The 22,131-nt window shown below is 42.5% G+C and overlaps 1 long non-coding RNA gene across 1 annotated transcript; it reads left to right on the top strand.

Moving 5' to 3' along the window:
• The first annotated feature begins 2,539 nt into the window (after positions 1–2,539).
• LOC113835350 lies at positions 2,540–4,901 on the top strand. The gene is made up of 2 exons (XR_003484913.2): positions 2,540–3,250; positions 4,700–4,901. It is a non-coding gene; the product is annotated as an uncharacterized LOC113835350 (long non-coding RNA).
• The last annotated feature ends 17,230 nt before the right edge of the window (positions 4,902–22,131 follow it).

Below are 22,131 nucleotides of genomic sequence, written 5' to 3'. Positions count from 1 at the left end.
CATCAAGCAGCATGCTACTGGCTCGGAGATGTGGTCACTGCCACTGCCAGCTGCTCATACATACCATTCAATTGTTAGCAGGGTTTCTTAAGAGTCCTGTGTTGTCCCCCCCCCCCTCCACACACACACACTTATGCTGAGTTAGGAAACCTCCTTAAAGGAGCCATGGGAGTCTCTGCTTGTCTCTAGCAAAACAGAGCCCACCCAAGAAAATGCTACCACCAACAAGTCTTGTCTTTGTTCTTTTGTTTCTAAAATCCCTTTTAAGCTTTCGTCATTCTACATGGAAATTCATGCCACACATTGAGTGTGCCATTTTGTAAAGGGACTTGAAGATACTCTTTGCTTACTAAAAAGGGATTCATTCTGCTTAACTCTGCTAGAGGAAATTGTGGCTTTCCATGACTGTGGTGCCTATTAACTTGTCAAGGTCAATGCTAGCCTCTGGGCAGCCTCAGTCCCTGCTCACAAGTCTCTCCCCGGCTCACAGCCCCCGTTCTCCCAGTCCCACTTTACCCTAAAAGTCATTCCCCTGTCACTTTTCCTTGCTTTCCCAGGAGACAGCCTTAGCAGTTTGGAATAAAGTTTTCCCCTGTGAAGAGACACCATGAGCATGGCAATTAAATGAAAACATTTAATTGGGGTGGCTCCCTTATAGTTTCAGAGGTTCAGTCCATTATCATCCTGGTGGGGAGCGTGGCAGCATGCAGGCAGACCTGGTGCTGGAGCTGAGAATCCTACATCTTGACTCAAAGGCAATAGGAATTCTACTAATTCACTGGGTGGTGTCCTGAGTGAAGGAAACCTCAAAGCCTACCCCCAGCGACACACTTCCTTCAACAAGGCTATACCCACTCCAACAAAGCCACACTTCCTAATAGTGCCACTCCCTGTGAATTTATGGGGGCCAAATACACTCGAACTACTGCACATGTGGTAGCTATTTTGTTTCCTTTACTGTGCCTATTTTCATTCATGGTACACAATAAGAGGATCAGTAAAGTTGCCAATCTCCCTATGAACTGGATCTATAATTTAAATGTTTATTTTGAGGGCTGGAGAGATGGCCCAGAGGTTGAGAGCACTGGCTGCTTTCCCAGAGACTCGGGTTCAATTCTCAGCACCTACAAGGCAGCTCACAACTGTCTGTGACTCGAGTTACAGGTAATACTACACCTTCACACATATATTCAGGCAGACAAAACACCAATGTGCATAAAATAAAAAAATACATTTAAAAGTGTTATATTGCTACTAAAAGAACTTCAATTCAAAAATTGTTATTTTTAAAAGACTTTATTTATTATGTATATAGTGTTCTGTTTGCATGCATGCCTGCAGGCCAGAAGAGGGCACCAAATCTCATTATAGATGGTTGGGAGCCATCATGTGGTTGCTGGAAATTCAACTCAGGACCTCCAGAACAGCCAGTGCTCTTAACCGCTAAACCATCTCTCTAGCCCTTAAAAATTGTTATTTTTAAGGCTCAAACTTAACCAGGATAAAGCTGCAAAAATCCTAATCTGATATAAGGTACCAAATAACTGTTAAAGATAATTAGGAGATGCAAGTTAAAGGTCAGCCACCTTATAAATGATCAAATTCTTTAATGTGTTCAGAACTATATTTGTAGTCCTGCTGAGTACTAAAGTAATTAATTACAGTAATAAGCTTTATTTAGCCTCCTGTTGTTAGACCCCCGGAAAGCTCAGGCCTCCAGGGTCTCAGCCCAGGACCATGGTAACCCCAATCACCAGGCGGATTCCAAAGCTTGATGCAAACTGCATGAGGCTTTATTGTTTTTTAACAAGCTAACCCCGTGTTAGCTCGGGTCTTTCACCCACCCGCCATGGCGGATGGCTAGCAAAGACAGCTCGAACCGACTGCAGAGAGATCTTGTAGGGCAGCGTAAGGGGAGTGTCTAGGGGTATGCACAGGCTCAGGATTGGTGTGCCTCCAGGCTTGGAGGGCTTGCCCTGTGTTGATTGGCCAACTGGTTGTTATGGTGAAGGAACCGGCTTCCCTTTTGGCAGCCATAACAGCCGAACACGTGCTTGCCATAAACCTGCCTTGGTCACTTAGAGGTCAGATGCCTGTCTCGTGACAAGGAACCTTAGTCAATAAAAAGTCAGATGCCTGTCTCGTGACAAGGAACCAATCAGAAGTTAGCTGGTGGCGCTATGCTTTATGGCTCTGGGTGTGCTTTACGGACAAGCGCACGACAATGACGTAGAGAGCATAGCAACCACCCTGGGAGGGCCTATGAGCCATAACAACCAGTTGACCAATCAACACAGGGCAAGCCCTCCAAGCCTGGAGGCACACCAATCGTGAGCCTGTGCGTACCCCTAGACACTCCCCTTACGCTGCCCTATAAGATCTTTTGGGAGCCCGTAGGAGCCGTCTTTTTCTAGCCGTCTGCCATGGCGGGTGGGTGAAAGACCCGAGCTAACATGGGGTTAGTTCGTTAAATTACAATAAAGCCTCGTGCAGTTTGCAGCAAGCTCTCGAATCCGCCTGGTGATTGGGGTGACCGCGAACCTGGCCTGAGACCCCGGATACTTGAGTTTTCGGGGGTCTAACATTTTGGGGGCTCGTCCGGGATTTGCGACCACCCTTCACCTGAGTGGATTCGATCTTGGAGGTAAGATGATTAGAGCTCGCAATTTATATATGTTCAATGTTCTATGTTTCTTGTTTTGTCTCTTGCTGTGTTGTTGGTTTGGTGCCATGATTTGTATTTGATCTGCGCAGAATTTGTATTTGTAATTCGGACTTCTGGGGAAGACCCTGAAGTCCTGCCCTGGATGAAAGTCCGAGGGTTGCTTGATTTGATCTGCGCAGAATTTGTAATTTGTATTTGATCTGCGCAGAATTTGTAATTGAACCATAGGGTAAGCAGACTTGCGAGAACCTTGGTTCCACCCTGGATGAAAGTCCAAGGTTTGGTTGTAATTTTGGTTTGGGGCACCATTTCTTTGCCGCGGTTTGTCCTGTCTAATGTTTGTGCTGTCTAATGTGCTGTCATTTGTGTTATGTGTTTCTTAAGCATCTCTTTCTGTCCCACATTGCCCATGCATGTGGCATGCATGGGTCAGGGGTCTTTTCTTGTTGCCCTAAGCACATGGCACGGGAAAGGAGTTCTGCCATGTGTCATGGGTTAGAATGTGTTATGTTGGAGTCCCCCGATGCTGCTTTTCTGAACTCGAACCACTGCTGCAGCCCTTACAGCTGAGCCTGGCCCATGTAGGTGAGTCTTTCCCTATCCCCACTTGCCGGTCCCATGGGTCCCTGCCATTTGCCTAGCTGCCCGGCATTCTTTGTGCTCTACACACATGGTATGCAGGGGGGCCGCAGGAGTCTTTCCCACCCCTGGATTGGCCAAGGGTCTGGGGTTACCAGCAGCACCCCTACCCCAGGTCTCTCTGCCTTGAGCACATAAAGCTCGAGCGTATAAACTTATAGTGGCCTGATGCGGACATCTAAACGGCCTTAAAGTTATTAAGAACTGTAAGAGAGACTTTGATAAAATTTTGATGTTAACTATAAAATGAGAAAAAAATGTAAGAGACTTAAGTAATAAAGAGGAAAAGGAAAAAAAAATGTCTAAAAATGTCTAAGAAAGTCAGTTAAAGCAAGAGAAAGTTATAGAGGGTTAAAGTAAGTTGTAGAAGGTCAGAGAAAAGTTGTTAAAGGTCAGAGAAAAGGTTGTTACTAGTCAAAAAAAATGTAAACTGTGCTATGGTTTCTCATGTCTACAAACAGTACATTTTTAAAAATAATAATATAAGTTAAAATTTTAATCATATTAAGCTGATTTTGTTTTTAAAAAGTCCTGTTTATTTCTCAAGTAAATTATGTATACTTGTTTTAAAAATGTTCTATTTCCTGGTATAAACTTAAGCATGTTAAGCAAAGCAAGTTACGGCCATTTTGTAACTGGTCACATGACTTGACTGGTCGCCATTTTGCTAAAGTTAAAAAAAGAATACTTAAACCGCCATCTTGACTAAAGGTGACCACATGGAAATTAGAGGTACCATCTTAGAAACAAGTTTTCAGTTAAGATTTAAAATGTTAATGCTTCTATATATTACAGAAAGACCTTAAGGGAATTTAAATTTCTTTTTAAAACCAGTTTTCAAATGTTTGTTTTTATTAATGTTTGTACTTAAAGAGCTTCAATTTAGAATTATTTTTAAGCAAAGCCTGACAATGTAAAGTTCTTGTTTTATAAAAGATGCTAATCTGTTACAGTTTGTGTCTTCAGAAGTTGAGTTTAGGATGTTGGTAGCACACACCTTTAAGTTTAGGGCGTTGATGGCACACGCCTTTAATCCCAGCATTCGGGAGAAAAGAGGCAGATGGATCTTTGAGTTCAAGGCCTTCCTGGTGCGGCAGATCAAATTCCAGAACAGGCTCCAAAGTCACAGGAAAAACCCTGCCTCAGAAAGAAGTTAAGCTACTGTTTAAGGAATATAAGGTAGCTCTATACAGTTTTAAGTTCAGCTGTGCTGTTTCAAACATTTTACTAAGTTAAAACCAGTTACAGTCAGACTAAATCATTTACAGAAATAAGACCTTACCTAGCCACCTGTATGCTTAATGTATGCTTAAGGCAAGTAACTAAAACAGACAAACAGACCTCTAATGCTTCAGAGATCTTCAGAATATGGCATTTAAATTGTTATCTTTAAAGTTTATAATGTCAGACAGACTGCCAGATCCGGACAGTGACCCAAAGTCTCCAAAGAAGATTACGAGGCACCTCAGTTCCTGCACCTGGACCAGTGAGCGAGATGCTCAGATGTGAAACCTGCCGCCTGCCAGAACCTGGCCGAGAATGTGGACAAAGCTGCTGGACACTGGAAAATTGATTGTACCCCTTTGCCTAGACAAAACAAGGTCAGTCTTTTCCATGTCCCTCTTCCACAGAGAGGAAAAAAACTCTCACAGTATAGGCCTGGCGAAGATTGCTGGTCTTTGAGACACCTGCCTCCAGCGGTAATGGAGAAACTTGGGTATGGACTGGCTTCTAACTGGCTTCTGTCACTTTTTAGTAGATTCGGATAAAGTATACCCTTCTCAGATCTCTGAAATATTACTGGTTGTCAGCTTGACAGCATCGGGCAGTCAGATCCACTATAGACTAGTCAGTATGTTAGCTAATAAAATAGTGACTATCTACTGTTCAGGCACAAGTTCAAAGTTTTTAAGTTTATTTTGGTTGTCATCTAAGTACAAACTTAAAGGGCTTTTCATCAGGCCAAAGGCACCTCTGTCCAATCCATACCTGGCACTCTGGACAGAAGAAAAATGTACATGCTTATAGCCCAAATCTGTAGTTTTTGCTAAGTATGTTCCTGCTGTTTAAACAGATATCCAAATATCTGCTTTTTCTACACTGTGGGCTTCAGTAAATAAGCTTTAACCTCTGTTCCTAGTTTAAATATGTCTTAAACAGGTTTCTGCTTCTGGCAGACATCTGAGTATCAGTTGCGGACTACAGGCTGTTCTAAGTAGACTGCGAGCCCTAGACTTGCTGTGGATGTGAACCAGTCAGCTGATGTGGACACCCCCTGTCTCTGCAACAGTGTCTGCTAACCAGAACCCCTGATGAATTCCCCATTGCCTAAATTCCTTTTTGCTTTTGACTAGCATTTCAACCTTCTGGGGTCCCTAACTTCGTCCCAAAGTCAGCAGGAAGCAGTTTGGAAAGGAATTTCGCCGTCCATTTTCCCTGGTTAAAATGCTAAGTCAAAAGGAACTCCCTTGCATGGGGATGTCAATATCTATCACTCCCTGATGGGGATGCTAGAGAGACAGCAATTCCATGATTGGAATTTACAAAAAAGAAAATGGGGGAATGAAGGAACCGGCTTCCCTTTTGGCAGCCATAACAGCCGAACACGTGCTTGCCATAAACCTGCCTTGGTCACTTAGAGGTCAGATGCCTGTCTCGTGACAAGGAACCTTAGTCAATAAAAAGTCAGATGCCTGTCTCGTGACAAGGAACCAATCAGAAGTTAGCTGGTGGCACTATGCTTTATGGCTCTGGGTGTGCTTTACGGACAAGCGCACGACAATGACGTAGAGAGCATAGCAACCACCCTGGGAGGGCCTATGAGCCATAACAACCAGTTGACCAATCAACACAGGGCAAGCCCTCCAAGCCTGGAGGCACACCAATCGTGAGCCTGTGCGTACCCCTAGACACTCCCCTTACGCTGCCCTATAAGATCTTTTGGGAGCCCGTAGGAGCCGTCTTTTTCTAGCCGTCTGCCATGGCGGGTGGGTGAAAGACCCGAGCTAACATGGGGTTAGTTCGTTAAATTACAATAAAGCCTCGTGCAGTTTGCAGCAAGCTCTCGAATCCGCCTGGTGATTGGGGTGACCGCGAACCTGGCCTGAGACCCCGGATACTTGAGTTTTCGGGGGTCTAACAATGGCCCATAGGCCCTCCCAGGGTGGTTGCTATGCTCTGCGAGTCATTGCTGTGCACTTGTCCATAAAGCACACCCAGAGCCGTAAAGCATAGCACCACTAACTAACTTCTGATTGGTTCCTTGCCACAAGGCAGGCATCTGACTTTTTAGTGACTAGGACAATGTCATGGCAAGCACATGTTACTGTCATGGCTGCCGAAATGGGGAGCTGGTCCCTTCACTGTATGTTTTCAAAATTAAGCCTAAAGCAAGTAACTAAATCAGATATACTTAATAGACAGATTTTTCTCAAACTCCTCAGAGATCTGCTGAATATGGCACTTAAAAATAAAAGAAAAACACAAAAAGTGTTTTATGATAGAAGTAACTGCTCCTGGCAGCACCCCTATGTAGCGCCTGCACTACAACACTTCCATAGTATAGGGCGAGGGGCTTGAGGATTTAAATAAAGACAAGGCAGCAGGTCTTTCTTGCAGGGAGAATGCCCTTTATTCCAACAAGAGTGGGGGCTTATATACCAGTCAGCAGGGATGGTGGAAAACTAACAAGTTTAGGTTCCCAGGCCCATCAGGCAATCCTGAATGGGCGAACAACAGGATAACAGGAACTTGCACTCAGGCCTTCAAGGAAGGAAGAAAACAGGATGTACCTGCAAGGTAAGCTCCTAGTTACAAGCTGGTCAGCAGACCCCTATGGGGGAAGGGCCCAACACCCTTGGGATCTCCTCCAAAGAAGATGATGGGGCACGGAAGAACCCCACCTGGAGCTTCCTTTAAATGTGGGCAAAGCTAGCCACTGGGTGAAAAACTGCCCTTCATGTCCCCCACTGAAAAGACCCTGTCCAAATTGTGGACAAATAAGACATCAGGAGTTGGTTGAACCACTTTGCCTAGACAAGATAGGCAGGTCCCCCACGTTCCTCTTCCACAAGAAAGTCTATCAGATCTTCTGGGTCTGACAGCCGAAGACTGATGCTGCCCTGGGACCTCTGCCCCCAACAACCACAGAGGAACTAGGGTGACTGTTCAGGTAGCCAGTAAGTCTCTGTATTTTTAATAGATTTGGAAGCTTCTTGGTCTTCTTACTCTGGTGAAATTTATCCTTCTCCGGCCTTTGAGAAGACTAGGCTAGTGATAGCTTTGTCAGTTTAAAAGCAGCAACCAGGGCTTCAGCTGCCTTCTCTGTTCTCTTCATATGCAAAATTCAGGCCCCAGACCTCACTTTCCTAGAGCTATTACTAGGTCTAGATACAGTTTACTTTGGTACCGGACTCCACAAAAAGATAAACTCACAAAACAGGTTTCAAAGTAACTTTTTACTATTCCTTTATTTATGGAAACTTGCTTTACAATGACTGCTGTCAGTTATCAATCCCCTGACCTGTGTCTCATGGTAAATAATGGGGAGTGGGGGTGACTTAAGGTATATAAAAATTAAAATATGCTTCAGATTTCTTTCCTTCACTGTACTATTGTTATACAAAGACTTCAAAAGTTCAGGGTTTTAACATTAATCAATGGAGTTCTGAAAAGCTATTAATCTAACTCAGGTAAATACTGACTGCTATTATCATAGTCACAAGCTCAAGATTTTAAATTTCCTTTGGTTGTCTTCTAAGTACAGACTTCTCATTGTTCGAGAAACATCTCTCTAATCTATATACACTAGTCTTCTTGATAGAGGTGTTGGGCCTGGGGTTGTGAGATGATGGGGGACAGACCATCAAAGTCTTTTAAACCAAAAGAAAGTTTATTCCAGAAAAAGAAAAGGGGAAAAAAATACCATGGGGCACAAAAGGTTATCAGCTGTAGCTGAGACCACAGCCAGAGATCGGCTTCTGAAGCTGTAGCAATGGGAGCTGGTTTTGGACCTCCTCTTCTAGTAAAATCAAGCTCCAGGTGTGGTCAAAGAGCTTTTACAACCTTGAAGTCAGGCTAAAAGTCACATTGCATTTTAAGTTTTACAGCTTTTGGTTATAGGATGTTAGGATGTTAATTTAGGATGTTTGCGAAAGCCTGTCCCTGAAAGAATAACGCAAGGCAGAGAGTAGAGTTATATGGGAAAACAGTTAAAAATGAAGGGAACATAACACAGATGATCCCATAAAGGCAATGGTTAGAAGCTAACCTTTGTCTACCATACCTGCCAGATGTCTGCTCTTAAGGCAGAAAGTGGTTATTAAAGGTTAACAGTGTTTGGGCTTACAATTTTGTTTTTCTAATTCCTGGAACCTTCTGTTATGCTTTTAATCAAAATCATTTTTGGCTTCCCCAGATTTTACTATGACTCAAAGACATGAGCCTACTGTCTTTTCTACAATGTGGATTTCAGTATAGATTATAAACAATGGTAAGGCTAACATTCCTAAAACATCTTTTTTTTTATAAACTTAAAAAAATCATGGCCAAACGGTGGTGACACACACCTTTAAGCCAGCACGCAGGAAGCAGAGGCAGTAGGATCTCTGTGAGTGTTAGACCAGCCTGGTCTACAAAGGGAGTTCCAAGACAGGATTGTTACACAGAGAAACTCTGTTTCAGGGAATTGACTTGGATCCACTTCTCACAGGTCAAATGAACTCCAGCCTGTTTCCCCATCTGCCTTTTCCTGAGAGTGGGATCCCTTCTCTTTCAATGGTCTTGGGACTCTGTTCCCCTAACTACCAGGACCATTGGCCTAAATATATAGTTTCATATATACACCTAAGGAAAAAATTTTCCTCTAAACTCCCTAACTTTACTCTCCATCCCACACATATGTATGTATGTATGTATGTATATATGTATGTATGTTCCAACAAATTTACAATAAGTTAAAGACTGCAAACTGCTGTCCTGCTACCTGCACTTTCCTAGCCCCAGAAGGTCCTGCAGAGCCTGGACAGTGAGTGAAAAGCCTGCTTTTTCCAGACTTGACCAATATTCGAGCTTTTTGGGTTCCCAACAATGACACCCCCAATGTCAACAGGAACTAGTCATAGATGATTGCATCATACCTTATCATTCATTTTATGGACGAAAAGGCTAAGATGTTAAGTTTCAAACCTGAGACAAATGACTGAGATGCCTATTGAACAGAACAAAGCAGACCTGGCCACTAGGTTCTCCCAGCATCTCTCACTCCCTTCCCATTACAGGGCATGCCTAGAATATTCAGCCCTCTACCCTGAACTCTCCAGCCCAGGGGCTGGCCTGCCCTTCCCCCAGAGGCTCTTCCCTATGTAATATAGACATATTGGTTTCCTGCCCCATTGTTTTTGTACCTTTGGCCTCCTGCAAACTTGGTTCCCCTCTCGTCCCTCTTTCTTCCACTCCCCATCTCCCATAGGGCCCAGCATAGTCATATCCTGTAGGCAGACTTTTCTGTCTGCCAGCCAGCTCCCAAATGATCACATAGAGCCTTATTATTAATTATAAATGCTTGGCCGATAGCGTAGGCTTGTTACTAACTATCTCTTACAACTTAAATTAACCCATATTTCTTACCTACATTCTACCATGTGGCTCGGCACCTTTCCTCAGGATGGCATGCTCATCTTGCTCCTCCCCAAGTCTGCTGGTAACTTCCCACCAAACCTCTTCCTGCCTAGCTATTAGCCATTTAGCTCTTTATTAAACCAATGAGAACAACACATCTTCACAGTGTACAAAAAGATTATTCCACAGTAATGTTCACTCTGGACTCTCCCAGATGCCCATGCTTCTGGCTACGCTTTCCAGGTAACTACAATAAGACTTCTCCAACACACCTAGGAGTAGTCCTTTACTTTCCTTTTTTAGAAATCATTCAGGAATAGTATCTACTTAGAATTTTAGACACATATTTATATTCATTAGACTCATCTGTTTTCTCTTTCCTTTATCTGTTTATGTACAAAATGAAGCTTGCCAGCTTTGTTGCAGATTGGTGGACACATTTCCGATATGAAATTTAAGAAAACCAGAGAAGGTATAAACATCACCCACAGATCTGAATCTTAGGTGCAGTAATTGATAAGAATTGGTTTAATTTAGAAGATATAAGAAGTAGTTGTATCATGTTGTGTTGTTTTTAAAAAAATATAAAGTGTGAAAGGCTGTGAGCTTCTACATGAGTTTCTTCTGCTTGTTTGGGTACGTGATTGTTTACGTGTGTGTGTGTGTGTGTGTGTGTGTGTGTGTGTGTGTGTGTGTGTGCCTGTGCATTTACTCTGACATGGCACTCATTTATATCCCTGATGGTGGATATCCTTCTGTATGATGTGAATATGTGCTTCTCTTATTGGTTGGTTAATAAAGCTGTTTTGGCCAATGGATGGACAGGATGTAGCCAGGCAGGAAGATAGGCTGGACTACCAGACTAGGAGAAGGCTGGAAAGATGAACCCAGAGAGGAGTCGAGAGAGATGCCATGTAGCTATGGGGAAGGTAGGATGCTGGGCATTCTCCAGTAAATCAAGATCACGTGGAGATACACAGATTAATAGAAATGGTTTAATAATTAATAGAGACCTAGCCAATAAGAATCCTGAGCTATAAACCAAACAGTTTATAATTAATATAAACCTCAGTATATTTATTTGGTAATTAGGGACTGTGGGACTGGGAAGGACAGACCTCTGTCAACACATCTCCTTTCTCCACTTCATCTTCATAGGGTAAGTTTGTTTTGGCTTTTTGAGACAGGATTTCTCTGTGTAGCCCTGACTGTCCTGGAACTTGCTTTGTAGATCAGGCTGACCTCAAATTCAGAGAACTGCCTTCCTCTGTTCTTTCTGCACATGCCTGGAATATGTGCCACCACCTCCTGGCTAATTTTTTAAAATGTTTTTATTATTCTCATTATTTGCTCACCTTTACTTGTGTGTGGGAGGGAGGGATGATTTTTCTTCCATTCACCTCCTACATGGTAGGCAAGTGCTCTGCCAGTGAGCTACCTCTCAGCTCTTTGTTTTTATTATACTACTCCATAGATACCAAATTTAATGTAAAGAATTATCTCAAGAATGCAAATAAGTAAAAATGGGACCAACTATGTTGAGTCATTCCTTAGGTGTGGTAGTACACACCTTTAATCCCAGGACCTGGGAGGCAGAGGCCTCGCTGAGTTTGAGGCCAGCATAATCTGCAGATCAAGTTCCAGGACAGCCAAGGCCACACAGAGAAACCCTGTCTCAGGGTTCACCGAAGCGGGCATTATCCTGAAAATGTTCCTTATTCTTTTCTTTCCTTTTTTTTCTTGAGACAGGGTTTCTCTATGTAGCCTTGGCTGTCCTGGAACTAGCTTTGTAGACCAGGTTGGCCTGGAATTCACAGAGATCTGCCTGCTTCTGTCTCCTGAGTGCTGGTATTAAAGGCTTCCTTGTTCTTTACAATTGCCAAACTTTTCCAGATTTTCTCATGGGAATTCGCTGGGGGTGTTAGTGTTTGTTCCGTTAAGGTGTGCGTGTGCGTGTGCGTGTGCGTGTGCGTGTGCGTGTGCGTGTGCGTGTGCGTGTGCGTGTGTGCGTGTGCGTGTGCGTGTGCGTGTGCGTGTGCGTGTGTGCGTGTGCGTGTGCGTGTGCGTGTGCGTGTGCGTGTGCGTGTGTGTGTGTGTATGCAAAGAGAATGTGGTGGTCTGAAGACATCTTGTGAGCATTGGTTCTCCCCTTCACCATGTAGGTAGGATCTAGGGATCAAACTCAGGTCATCAGCCTTGGCAGCTTTTACTCACTTAGCAACCAAGGCTTTCATAAACATTTACTTAATTTTATTCCTTGACTCAGTGTTCTATAAATAGTAAACTCAACCAATAATTGAACTACCTTTATTATAATATTACATTATAATATGAATCATATTATTATAATATGAATTATTGAAGAGTTCACACTTTTTTTCAGTGCATGTGTGGGTATATGTGTGACACATATGTGGTCACCAGAGATCATCCATTAGTGTCTTTTTCAGTTATTCTCCCTTGTTTTTTCCTCACACAGGGTTTTTCACAGAACCTGTGGAAGCTCTGTACTTTAATTACCCTGGCTGGCCAGCAAGACCCACAGATCCCTGTCTCTGTCTCTCCAGGGCTGGAATTTCAAGTACATGCCATCACATTTGGCTTTCTACTGGGGTCCTGGGGATCCCAACTCAGGACCTCATGCTTAGGCGCTGAGCCATCTACTGAACTCCCCGAGATCCTTTTATAGTGAAGAGAAGTTGATAGCTGGGTGTGGTGATTCAGTCACAAAATCCTATACTTGGGAGGAGCACCACAGGATCAAAGCCAGCCTGGTCTACACAATGAGTCCCTGGCTCAAGCAGATGAGCAGAAATAAAGGGTGGGACTGGAAAGAAGCTGGTGTGCATATTGAAAAAGGCAGAGGATTTCTAGGGAGGTAGAAAAACTGGATTGCTAGTGGTTCTGCCACTATTTTCTTGTATGGATGTAGATAAAGTCCACTGAATCTCTCTGTATTTCCTCATCTGAAGACTGAAGATAATGATGTCTAAATTGAAGGGTTATTGTAATACTTTTTTTGGCAATATTTCAAATGAAACTCGGGGTCTTGTTGCATGCTAGGCAAGTGCTCTACCATCAAGATGTATTCCCAGCCCAAGATTAAGAGTTTTTCTTTTTTTCTTCCTTTCCTTCTTTTTTTCTTTCTTTCTTTTATAGACAGAGTCTTGTGAAACCCAGGTTGGCTTTGAACTCCTGATCCGCCTGACTCTTCCTCCCAAGTGCTGGAACTAAAAATGCATATCATCACACCCAGGCACTCATGCATACCAGGCAACCATTCTACTAGCAAAGCTACATCCCCAGCCTGGATAGGTGTTTTAGCCACTGTTAGTTCACTTAAAGTAGTGACTTAAGACAGAATAGGCACAATAACTGTGCTGGCTTTCAGTAGGCAGAATAAAGAAGTCCAAGCTCCGTATGGTAGTACACACTCAGGAGGTATAGGCAGGAAGATCAGAAGTCAAGGCCAGCCTCAGCAACATGGTGAGCTTGAGGCTGGGTTTACATGAGCCCCTGTCAAGAAACAGAGAAAGAAAGAGAGAGAAAGACTGGGAGACGTAAGGGTAGAGGAGTCTGATGAGACAAAGAGATGGCTCACTGGATAAAGGCATCTGCCACCAAGATTGATCACTCTAGTTTGACCTCTAGAACCCATAACCTATAATCTCAGCCTAGCACATCAAGGGTGGCTACTTTATGCAATCAGGTTAGGCACCTCCTCACCCCAGAAAAATGTTTGCTGCAGGTCTATGCATGCTCACTCACTCCTGTCACATTTTCTTTAAGAAAGGCAGGTAATATCTTGCAAGATCCTGTCTGAGTCAACAAAAACAGGCAGGTGTAGTACAAATAATATAAACCCAGAGACAGATATTGGGGTTCAAGCAGAAGATCAGAAAAGCAAATCAGCCAGCCACTAGCTCTTCTTACCTCTACCTCAGGCTGAAAAGGCAATCCTATCTCCACAAATCCTCAGCAATGCTGGAGACTAATTGCCCACTCTGAGACCCTGCTTCTGTCTTATATACCTCTCTGGTGTTAGGTTCTGTTTCTCTTTTAGACTGATTCACTCTTGTGTAGCCCCAGGTGGCATTGAACTCATAGAGATCCATCTGCCTCGGTTTCCTGAGTCTTGCAATTAAAGGTGTGTGCCACCACTGCCTACCATCTATGGCTGTGGCTAGCCCATGCATTCTGATTTCCAGGCAAGCTTTATTAGATCATAAACAATATATCACCACAGGCAGGAAAGATATATCAGGCTCTTACAGAAATAGTATGTTTTATTTTAAAAGAAAGTTATAAAAAGCGGGTATGGTGGCACAAACTTGTAATGCCAACATTTGGGAGACAGAGGCAGGCTGAGTTTCACCCTGGCCTGAGTTATGTAGCTGGACTCAACTTTATTTCTTTCAGTTTAATGCTGGCCTCTCGTATTTCTTTTTTAGACCTGTGATACCCTTTTCATAATTTGGGGAATGAGTTTCTTGCTGGGAATTGAACTCAGAACCTTTGAAAGAGCAATCAGTGCTCTTAACCTCTGAGCCATCTCTCTGGCCCCCTGTGCATGAGTTTCTATTGTTTTTCTGTATGTATATACAGAGGTGTGTGTGTGTGTGTGTGTGTGAATGCAGAGGACAGAGAACAACCTTCCATATCACTCTTCATGAGCCATCCACCTGGTTTTTGAGAAAGGTCTCTCACTGGGATCTTGGGCTTGCTGATCAGGATAGACTGGCTGCCTGGAAATGCCAGCACTAGCTTTTCATCACTAGAAGTCCAATGTGCCATCCATTGGGCCACAGAGCCACATGCTAGCACTGATTTTTAATGTGGGCTATTTTTTTTTATTTTTTAGATTTATTTATTTATTATGTATACAGTATTCTGTCTGCATGTGTCCCTGCAGGTCAGAAGAGGGCACCAGATCTCATTACAGATGGTTGTGGGCCATCATGTGGTTGCTGGGAATTGAACTCAGGACCTCTGGAAGAGCAGCCAGTGCTCTTAATCTCTGAGCCATCTCTCCAGCCCCTGGGCTATTTTTTTTTTAAGTATTATTTTAGAGGGTGCTGGAGAGATGGCTCATTCTTAAGGACCCGGGTTTGGTTCCCAACACCCACATTGCAGCTCACAAAAGTTTGTAACTCTAATTCCAGGAGATGAATGCCCTCTTCTGGACTCCATGGATACTGCACACACATAATGAACATACATACAAGTAGGCAAAACTCTTATACGCTGACAAAAATTTAAAAATAAATCAATGAACATGTATATACAACATTTTTGAGGATGTTATCCCTGCTGGAAAAAAAATTCTTAGAAAAGTAGTCTGAGGAAGGAAAGGTAACTTAGTTGCAGCTCATAGTTTGTCATGGTGTGAAAGTCATGGAGGCAGGAGCTGAAGAAGCTTGGTTACATCCTCCTTGTTAGGAAGCTAAGGGAGATGAATACTCAGGTCATTTTCTTATTTCTACACAGTTTGGAACCCAAGACCTCAATCTAGAGAACCCCTCTTAGAGATGCACAGAGTCTAATCATACAGTGATTGATTCTAACTCTCATTACGTTCATGGTCAAGACCAAACACTACAATGACTAACTTCTATTTTCCCAAGTCTAGAATGGCCTCTCAATTGCATTGTGGCATACTACAGAATGAGATGGTCAGGAAAACTGTCTTCTCCTGCTAGGATAAGCGGGCGGGAGCTGAGAATATCAATGGGAGAGTCCAGGGTAATGCCAGGGGCTTGATTTGCCCTCTGCCTCGAACCTACCTTTATTTCTGTTTGGCAAAGAGGCCTAGCTACACTTCAGCACTCCCTCATTGGTACATAGATTCATTCCTTCTAGCTCTCTTAGGTACTAGTAATTCTGAGATTTGTGAGACTGGAGAAAGACCAATTCCACAATTTTGAGCCCAATTTGAAGCAAGCTTTAATTAAGTACCGATTAGTAGGGACTCTGGTCAAGTCTACTCTTTATAATCCCAGCAAGTGGCCACGAGTCACTTATTGTAGGGGATTTTAAAGGACAAAACCATTTAGCCACCGTATTTCCTATGTGATTTTGTTATTTTCTAAGAACTACAACTCCCAGAATTCCAGGAAGTTACCTGGTGCTTGGGTAGGTGGGGTTTACAGGTTGACTTTTGGTCTCACATTCCCCTCCCTTGAGTTGTATCCTTGGTCGGACCTTTGACTCTGTGATGAGTACCGTTTATATGGGGATCTAATAACCATCAGCTTAATGGTACCCAGACAGGAATTATCATTTAATTATTATACCAATAATGTAAAAATCAACAGTAATTAGCAGAAGGGCCCAAGGTCTTGTGATGGCCGACAACAGAGTTACTATCTAGAAGGAGCCCGAAAATGATGGGGCACCAGTCATATTTATTTCAACTCCGGTCCCCTTTGGTAATGTTTCTTTGAGTACAGCCAGATCATAATCCTGAATAATTTGTATACAAATAACAATCCCCCCCTCCTCCTCCTCTCTCTCTTCTGGTTTTTTGAGACAAGATTTCTTTGTGTAGCCCTGGCTGTCCTAGAACTCACTGTGAAGACCAGTCTGGCCTTGAATTCACAGAGATCCATCTGCCTCGGCCTCCCCAGTGCTGGGTCGGATTAAAGGTGTTCACACCACTTTTTTGACTCCCTGAAGCTTACATGAATTTTTAACAAAAAAGAGATAAAAATTCTGGATATATTAGCATTAATCTGCTCTGAAATTCACATTGTAGCATAGTTGAAGTAGACTCATGCCTGTGAGTTCTAGCAAAAACTATAGCTTTGGTTTACAAAACATGAACACTTTTCTCTACCCATGGAGCCACATTTTTTAGCTCAATGAGAAGCACCTTTAAGTCTATATTTAGAAGACAACTGTCCTAGTTAGTGCTTCTACTGTTGTGAAGAGACACCAGACCACAGCAACTCTTATAAAGGAAAACATTTAATTGGGGCAGCTTACATTTTCAGAGGTTTAGTCCATTATCATCATAGTGCCACATGGTGGTGTATAGGCAGACATGGTGCTGGAGAAGTAGCTGACAGTTCTGTATCTTTCAGGCAACAGGAAGTGAACTGAGATACTGAGTATGGTTTGAACATAAGAGACCTCAAGCCCACCCCCACAGTAACATACTTCCTACAACAAGGCCACACCCACTCCAACAAAGCCTCACCTCCTCATAGTATCACTCCCTTTGGAAGCCATTTTTTTTTCAAACCACCACAACAACCAAAGGAAATTTAAATTCTTGAGCTTGTGACTGAACAGTTAGTATTGGGTACACTATATTTCATCATAACTCCATTAATCAATGTTAAAATTCTGTTCCTTTGAAATATTAGAATAACAATACCATAGAGAGGGAGAGAAATCTAAAAAATTTCCTATTTTTCATGTGCATTAAATCATTTTCTTTTCTTTTTCTTTTTTCTTTTCTTTCTTTCTTTCTTTTTTTTTTTTTTTTTTGGTTTTTTGAGACAGGGTTTCTCTGTGACTTTGGAGGCTGTCCTGGAACTAGCTCTTGTAGACTAGGCTGGTCTTGAACTCACAGAGATCAACCTGCCTCTGCCTCTTGTGCTGGGACTAAAGGCGTGCACCACCAACACCCGGCTTAAATCATTTTCTTATGCTATCAGAGTTTACTTAAGTTTTCATATCTTTAGACTTTTTTCTGGACAGGGTTTTCTGTGTAGCCCTGGCTGTCCTGGAACTCACTATGTAGACCAGGCTGTCCTCAAACTCACAGAGATCTGCCTGCCTCTACCTCTGCCTCCTGAGTGCTGGGATTGAAGATGTAAGACACCACTGCGCAACCTGTTTATCCTTTAAAGGCAACCCTGTCTACCTTTTCTTAACAAGAGACCTAGTAGCTTTAGATGAACTCACAAGGTGGCTGCAGTGTTGGGGGAAGGAGCTGGCTGCGGGCTGCCTAGCTGACAAAGCTACAGTTAGCTTAGCCATCAATGTCATCAGAGATCAGAGAAGGATAAATTATAACAGGAAGTATAATCCAAATGGCCTGTGTATCAATTACAGTGATAGAAACCAGTCTTTTACCTAGACAGTTATCCCATACTCCTGTGGTTTCCATGGCTTCATTTTAGGGGCAGAGGTACCAAGGCAGCATCAGTCTTTAGTTGCCAGGCTCAGAAGATGAGAGGCTTTCTTGTAGAGGAGGAACATGGGGGACTGACCTTACTTGATCTAGGCAAAGGGGGGGCAATCAACTTTCCAGTGTTTTGCTTGTTCACAGTTAGGGCTGGGTCCTGACGGTGGGTGAGGCATTGGGGCAGTCTCTCGAAGTGTTTAGCATTACCACAATCCAGGTGTAGTTGACATTGTGTCCATTATCTTCTTGGAGATCTTGGGGGTCACTACTAGGAGCTGGGGTCTCTGTGTCAGTCTCTGTGGATGTCATAGTAAGCTTAAACATCTTAAATGCCATATTCAGCAGATCTATGACACCATTATCTATTTAAGTGTGTTTGATCTAAATGACCCTTGCTTGCTTTTATTACTTGCTTTAGGCTATACCTTGAAAACTTGCAGGAGGTCCTAGAACTCATTCTATAGACCAGGTTGGCCTTGAACCCACAGAGATATACCTACCCCTGCCTCTCTGAATGCTGGGATTAAAGGTGTGTGCCACCACTGCTTGGCTGCCTTAATTATTGGTTTATAATAAAAATAATGGCTTCTGAATTGAAGCTTTTTTCTTTCTTTTTTTCTTTCTTTTTTTTAAAATGTGGGGCATCAGCATTATTTTTTTAAGATTTTATTTATTTATTATGTATACAACACTTTGCCTCCATGCATGCCTGCAGGCCAGAAGAGGGCATGGTTGTGAGCCACCATGTGGTTGCTAGGAATTGAACTCAGGACCTCCAGAAGAGCAGCCAGTATTCTTAACCTCTGAGCTATCTCTCCAGCCCTTGAAGTTCTTTTCATGAATACAGTCCACAGGGAGATTTGTAACTTTATTTTCCTGGTCCTTACGTGCTACACCATCATAGAATATAAAAGTTTATTGTATGAAGCTAGGAATTGGTGGCGTAACCCTTTAGTCCCAGCACTCGGGAGGCAGAGGCAGGTGGATCTCTGTGAGTTCGAGGCCAGCCTAGAGCGAGTTCCAGAACAGCCTCCAAAGTCACAGAGAAACCCTGTCTCGAAAAAAAACAACAAAAAAAGTTTATTGTATGACTCAGTTTACTAAAATAGCTACAGTTTAACGATGTTAGCAAAAACAAGGAGGTTAGACATACATGCTCATATTAGTCTCTGTTAGCCTGAATAGACCTTTGCCAGACTGTTTAGGTCATTATCTCCTCACTGCATCATAAAGGAGGAATACCCCAGTCTCTGGTGTATAATATTTGGTGCTTATAGCTGTGGCCTTAGTAGTTTTTAGCCTTTTATTTATGTTTATCAAGATTATATATTACTAAAGACATTATAATAAAATATCTTATAAAATGTCTCATAGACTTATAAATTAAATTATTTATTTATTTATTTATTTATTTATTTATTTATTTATTGGTTTTTCAAGACAGGGTTTTTCTGTGTAGCATTGTAGAGCAGACTGGCCTTGAACTCACAGATCCAGCGGCCTCTGCTTCCTGAGTTCTGGGATTAAAGGCATGCACCACCACTGCCCTGCTAAATTTAAATACTTTTAAAAGCTGTTCCTTAAAATTACCCATTTTTTAAATTTAAAATTTCGGTAAAGATCCAAAATGTCCTATTAAAGAAGACTAAAATGGCCGGAGAGATGGCTCAGCGATTAAGAGCACTGACTATTCTTCCAGAGGTCCTGAGTTCAATTCCCGGGAACCACATGGTGGCTCACAACCACCTTGAATGAGATCTTGTGCCCTCTGCTGGCCTGCAGGTAGAAGACTGTATACATAATAAATAAATAAAATCTTAAAAAAAGAAAAAAAGAAGAAGACTAAAATTTTGCAACTGTGTGCTCTAGTAGTATCAAAATAGAGTACCTTTTTAATTTCAAGAGTGAAAACACTGGGCACAACCATAATCTGCACAAGGCAAAACCAAGCTCCAATAGTGCAAACAATTCTGAGATTCCTCTGGGGGCTTTTCCAAGGGGCTTGGGTCATTCTTTGGCCCCATCTTTGGCAGTATACATAGGCCCTCTAAATTCTGGCAAGTGCCATGACCCTTTCATGTCTTTAAAACCAGTACCTTCTGGGTTACTCTTACGTTACAAAGTTTGGCTGTCAGCAAGGTAGCCCCGTGCCTATGAAAGCATGGAGGTGGAACTTTCACACCTCATTAAACAAGCATTGTTCTAAATCATATTCTTCATAAACCTCGTTTTCAAGACAGGACAGAAATTATAGAAAGTGAATCCCGATCCAAATTATCTTGGAGACCTGCTGTCTCCTTGGTTGGCCCTCACCACATGGTTGCCCTTAATCAAGATGGTGGTGAAGTCATGTGACATCTTCCCTTTCTAACCTTAGCAAAAATAGCTGCCAGCCACATGGCTGTCTAAAGATGGCAGCAGGCCACATATGGTTCCTTTAAAATCACCTATGCACAGACTTAACTATCAATCCTGTGTTATGAGTTTTAAGTTAACTCATTAAGATTTTAAATGATAACCAATAAACTTACAAGCCAACAATCCCTTTAGCTGTTTTGCTTTTTTTAGGGGGTGGGGGGAGGGGTGTGAGGGTCATAGCTTTTGATCTCAGACATGGAATTAAAAGCATGCCTGGGTTTGGGAAAGAGCCAGTTTTTCAATAAAGTATAACAGCATAAAAACAGCTTTAAAATTATCCATCCCCAGATGCCATTTTAATCCCTAATACATTAGATCCCATGGTCAGAAAGCTCAGAGGTATATTCTGAACACCAACAGCTGAACTATAACCAAGGCATGAAGAACACAGTAAGCTTACACATTCAAGGGAGACCAGACATGCAGTGGCCACATTTATACATTCAAAACAGACTACCAAAACTAACCTTTGGGTGCAGTGGGAGGCTGTAAGATCACAGTGGCTGAGAAAGTTCCTGAGGAACTAGACTAGCTGGAGCCAGGCATGCCTGCTGGCTTCTACAGGGACCTGGGGCTTCTCAAAGCTGCCCACTCGCCCCAGGCATTGAATTCTGAGCCGGACACATAATGCCATTGAATCCCATGCCCCCAAAAACTGCTGTTTCATGAGTGATCCCCCAAGCAGTGCCAACTTATCAGTCATGTTTGTCTATTTAGTCACCCCAAGTCAGAACATATAATGACCAATACTGGCATAAACAAGGCAAAGAGTCAGAGCCACAACAAAAAACTGTAGGTAGAATTTTCTGTCCCACCAGCCAGCTCCCAAATAACCATACAGAGACTTATTATTAATTAAAAATTCTTAACTGGTAGCTTAGGCTTGTTATTTAATTAGCTCTTACAACTCAAATCAACCTATATTTCTTATCTACAGTCTACCATGTGGCAGCATGCTCATCTTGCTTCTCCTGGCAACTCTGCCCTTCTTTATCCCAGAACTCTCTGCCTCTCCAGAAGTCCGCTTAGTCTCTTCCTGCCTAGCTATTGGCCATTTAGCTCTTTGTTAAAACAAATGAGATCAACACCTCCTCACACTGTACAAAAGGATTATACTACAAAATTTCCCTCTTTTTTTGTCTAATTAAGAAGAAAGGTTTTAGCTTTAGCATAGTAAAACTATATACAACAAAAATAGTTATCAAGTCAAAATTACAGTTACAATATCCCGTCCATTTGTATTTGGCAAATTCAGAGAAAATAGTCGATTATCTATCTTGTCTTTGTGAGTGTAAAGTTGTATACCTAATTAACTTTTCATTATTATAGCTAAGGAAAACTATAAGTCTAACTATTTAGTCTTTAACTCCATCAAAGACCCTAGAAGGATCTAATATTACCTAACGACAGGTACATCTGGCTGCCTTGACAGTCACCAGAAGTTCCTCTGCAATGTTGGGGCATCCATCTTTGTCCTACAGGTGTAGCATATCTGACAGACATATGAGAGGCAAGGAATTTTGAAGGACTGTTCTACCTTGTCTTGGCAAAGTTCAGCAATTGTTTTCGTTTGTATCCTGCTTGTCTAATTTGGACAGTATACTGTCAATAGTTGAGGCAAGGGCAGTTTCTGGCCAAAATGGCTAGCTTTTGTCAC

The sequence above is a fragment of the Cricetulus griseus genome, chromosome 4 (genome assembly GCF_003668045.3).
Source record: "Cricetulus griseus strain 17A/GY chromosome 4, alternate assembly CriGri-PICRH-1.0, whole genome shotgun sequence".
Taxonomy (NCBI): domain Eukaryota; kingdom Metazoa; phylum Chordata; class Mammalia; order Rodentia; family Cricetidae; genus Cricetulus; species Cricetulus griseus.
Note: the sequence above shows the minus strand (reverse complement) of the source record. Positions and strands in the feature narration are given on the sequence as shown.